Below are 5,000 nucleotides of genomic sequence, written 5' to 3'. Positions count from 1 at the left end.
ATAAATAATGGATTCTTTCCTTCAGTTGAGACGATTCAGATGCACACTGTCCGCCATAATGGTTTTGAATTGCTCGAAATATGATTGAAATCACTTCAAAAAGGAAAATACAGTTAAATGCAACATTAGTATAAGAAAGGACCATAAAGTTCAGAAAATATGAAAAATTGGGTAGCACTTTATATAACAGTCATGTCCCCCATGGTTCCCCATGTACATATTAGGGCTGTGCGATATTGAAGAAAAATGCGATATGCAATACCTTGTTAAATAATGCGATATTCGATATGTGATACAATATTGCTATTAGTGTGTAAAATCTATTTCAACTATATCTTAAAAAATTATTTAAAAACTGAGAATGATACCATTTATGTTTTACATTCTTTCTGGGGAAAAAAGCATCGCTACAACAAAAATTTGTCACAAATCTGACAATACAATTTTAACATCAAGGTAAGCAAACAAAAAATTTAATGCAAATATTTAAATACCTAAAACTCTTTGCTTGACTTGGTAATATACAGTTATATCAACCTAAAATTTAACATCAAGAACATCCAGGTAAACAGAGACTCCTGAACTAGGGGTGAACGACTTCCGCGCACGTTTTGGTGTGTGTGTCAGAGCGCACGAGACTGCAAGAGTTGTTTTTCGCAATTTTTGACATCAAGTAAGTCACATAAGTAACAGTCATGTGCCCAGTCGAATCTCTGCTATATGCGGCAACCTAAAATGTACACTTTTCACAATGTTAAAGTACCTATTCAGGCCCGTCCACACGAAGCCAGCGCTTTCCCAATCCAATCTTTTTTTTCCTCGTTTCAAGAAATATCTGCGTCCACACGAGATTACGAAAACGGACTAAAAACGATGTAGTTTGCATGCCAGGCCAGTGTGTGGCGCTGTAATTCTGCCACAGAAATACACTAAAAACAGAGAAGAAGAGTTGTGGCTAGCAGGGGTATAGCAGTGGTCGGAGGTGAGGCAAAATCTCACAATAAAATAACAATAAATACATTTGCTACTTAACAGATGTGTTTTATTAATGCCTACGCCTACCCCAACCCTAAACATACCCTTACAATAATGTAGATACGGTAATTAAATGACGCGATATTGATGTGCGCATGCCCAGTGCCCGTAGTTGTATCCCTTAACTCTCTCACCGTGCTGGACATAGTGTGATGACATCACTGTTTCAGAAAATATACGGATTCGCTGTACACACGAAAACGGAAGATGATCGTTTTCAGATTTACCCACTTTGGGACCCGGTTTCGAAAAATATCGGATTCATGCTTCTAAAACGCCGGATCGGTGTGGACGAAACGCTGATACGGTACAAAATTTATACGTATACAGCTAAATGAGTCTTCGTGTGGATGGGGCCTCAGATATAGCCTGCCATTGCGATATGCATATTGTGATATGTTTATTTACGATATTTTGATTAGTTCGATAAACTGGCACAGCCCTAGTACATATGTACTTATTATAGAACCATGAACCCACACCTAAACCAACCGTAACCCATGTAGTTACCTTATATTAACAGTACTTTCTTAGAGCACACACTTCAAAATAAAGTGCAGCCAAAAACTGTGCCTCTTCTTCACCTCATCCACGTTTTTACCAGAGAAGGGAGGAGTGAAGGAGGCAAGAAACGAACAAGAGAAAGAACGTGAGATGGCAAGAAATGTCATTCCCCCAGGCTACAGTTATCAACCTCCACCCAGTTGTGCTCTGACTCAAGCACCACGCTCTGTCGAACGCAATGCATGCTTTGTGTTCCTCTTAAACTCTGGTCTTTAATCTCCATCATGGAGCAATATCCCACAGCCCTCCCTCACTCATGACCATTCATTTGTCAGTGTTTGCTCCAGATCATACTCAAGAAAGTTTGGCAATCGCCAGCCATTTGCGTATCATTGCAGAGGAGCAGGTTATCTGTTCGTAGCATGCTGCCACGCGCCCTGCTGCACCTGATAGTCTTAGCGCAGCATTCCTCACCTGAGAGACAGAGCGAGCGGGCAGGTTTAAACACGACCGCCCAGACACTCATACACTTGTTCGGTGGCTGCAGGTGTAGCACAAATCGCATGTAATACTGCAGCTCCGGGCTTGTAGGCGAGCCGCATAAACTATGCGCCTGGGTTTTAAGGAGGAGGTGAGGGTAATTTGATGTTTGGAGCCACATAACTTGGGACGAGGAGTCCAAACGACTGTTTATTTGACAGAATTAAGCTTTTCGCTCCGTGTGAAGTTGATCACTTTGTGGATTTTCCCTCGAGCGTGGCTCAGGGCAGAGAGAGGGCACGTGAACGCATTGAAATCCGTCACGTATGTAACAGCACACCGACTTCCAGTCTCCCCAAAAATGAAAATATACAATCTCAAGTACTTCTCTGGCCGCTGCATATTTAAGATGGAGGCCTCACGGTAACTGTCAAATTCAAAGACAAGGACCGCGTGGAGATCTGGGATAATAGTGCAGTGTTGCACTGAATGCAATGATTATGTTAAAGTGTTCTGTGATTGACTGTGATTATACCTCTAACTGCCAAACACCATTTTAACCAGTTTCCAGACTCAGTGTCCAATTAAACTGGGATTGTTAATGGGGAATCAACACGTCAATGATTAGCTTGTATTTCAGTTTTGTCGATGGATAAATCTCACAAAACCAAGAAAAATGTTGACCTCAAAACATTCAACTCATTTTTAAATCAGTTTAATGTCATTTAACTTGAAAAGACTTGAACATCTAAGTTGATTGTACTTAAAAATTTAAGGCAGCAACTATTTTTTGCAATGTATAAATCAGTGTTGTTTTGATAAACTAAACTAAAATAAAACTTGTAAAATAATAATACTGATATAAAATAGAATATATATATTGAGTGAAAAAATCTACTTTAAAAGTTAGAAATGTTGCCTTGGCACCAAACTGAAATAAATATGTTTAAAAATACTAAAAATTAAATACTAACATGACTAAAATGAAAGCTAAATATTATATACAAAAACATGAGGAAAATGAAAAAAGCAGATAAGAAAGTGACTGAAACTTGAACTAAAATTAAAATGAAAGCAAATAAATAAAAGCTGTTACAATATTGTAACAAACGCTTAATTATTATATAAAATATTTTATGTTTAAAGGTAGAACTTAGAACTTAACATATTGTTTATTAAACATTTCATTGATTTATTTATTTATTTTTAAATATAACAAATATTATTATTTATTTCAAACAATTATTTAAATGACTATTATTATTATTAATATTTATTTATTTATTTTTGCAGTATAATAATGACAATTACATTTCTTTTTTTAAAGGTCATTCTTTATTTCTATATTTAGTCTTGTATTTATGTTTGGTGTCCAGAGGTTCTTGTTTGCACATGTGGACAGTGAGACACTTTCAGCTGGAATTCTTCAGAGCTCCACCTCCTGTTCCTTCATGAACCTCCACCATACACTTCACACACACATCTAAGAAAGTGCCTATAAATTCCACAGGGCCGACGCGGTCCTTTTATTTCCTGCCTGAGAAACATTTCTGAGAGCACGAAGAGGATTTTACATCACAAAATCAGTTGTCAAAAGGTTAACATGTAGGTTAAGGCAATCTGGTTTTGAAGAGAAGAGATTGCTGAATGTGGCACGTTGAAGCTTGTTTGTGTTTGTGTGTGTGTGTGTGTGTGTGTGTGTGTGTGTGTGTGTGTGTGTGTGTGTGCGGGGCCTGTGGCAGGTGCACAGAAGAGACAGATAAAGGGATTTCAGACCTGCTGAAATCTGTGAGGACAAGTCAGAGCTCTGCTCTACACACACACACACACACACACACACACACACACACACACACACACACACACACACACACACACACACACACACACACACACACACACACACACACACACACACACACACACACACACACACACACCCTCTTAAGTACACACAAATACCTCAGCCAATTTTTTTTTAAAAAAAAAATCATTAGAACTATATAAAACAAACACTATCTATCTATCTATCTATCTATCTATCTATCTATCTATCTATCTATCTATCTATCTGTCTGTCTGTCTGTCTGTCTGTCTGTCTGTCCGTCCGTCCGTCCGTCCGTCCGTCCGTCCGTCCGTCCGTCCGTCCGTCCGTCCGTCCGTCCGTCCGTCCGTCCGTCCGTCCGTCCATCCATCCATCCATCCATCCATCCATCCATCCATCCATCCATCCATCCATCTATCTATCTATCTATCTATCTATCTATCTATATCTGTGATTATTTGACAGTAGAATTTTTTATTTTAATTATTATTATGAATAAGTACATTATTAAAATAATTTATTAATCATTGGTGTCTGTTTTACTTTTTATTATTTTCAAAATGTGGACACGATATCAGTATGAATTTTTTACATAGATGAGGATTAATTGGAGTTTGATAAATTGTTTGAATGCTCATATAATTTTAATTTTTAAAAAATCTGGGAAAAGTTTGTAAAAAATCATCAAAAGCAAAGTTTAATGACAAACTATGTTTAATGGAATGAAGGCTGTGTGTGTGAACTCTGACTCAAAACCCTAAAGCTCACAGCTATGTAAATATGCATGTCTTGTCGTGTCCGGACAGACCCCTGTAATTATACCATCATCAGAATCACCTGTGTGAAGGTCTATCACTCCATCACAAGAGGGCTGCGTTCAGAAGAAAAACACCGGGAGAATGATGCTGAGCCACGCCAGTCGGCAGTTTAGATTCACACACCGCTACAGCTGACACAGATGACGGAAGTCGAATCCTTTGCATTTACTATATTTGTGAAAGTTCATTCAAAGCATAAACCATCAGCTGGAGTCTTTGAAGTTGCTTAATCTGTTGATATCTGGCAGTGAATTTCAGATTTCCCAACAATCCTCTTGGTGTCAGGACAAATGAGACACGGTCTACCGCCCGCTCTTTTAAAAACAGAGCCATGCTGA

This window comes from Pseudorasbora parva, chromosome 24 (assembly GCF_024679245.1).
Source record: "Pseudorasbora parva isolate DD20220531a chromosome 24, ASM2467924v1, whole genome shotgun sequence".
Taxonomy (NCBI): domain Eukaryota; kingdom Metazoa; phylum Chordata; class Actinopteri; order Cypriniformes; family Gobionidae; genus Pseudorasbora; species Pseudorasbora parva.
Note: the sequence above shows the minus strand (reverse complement) of the source record.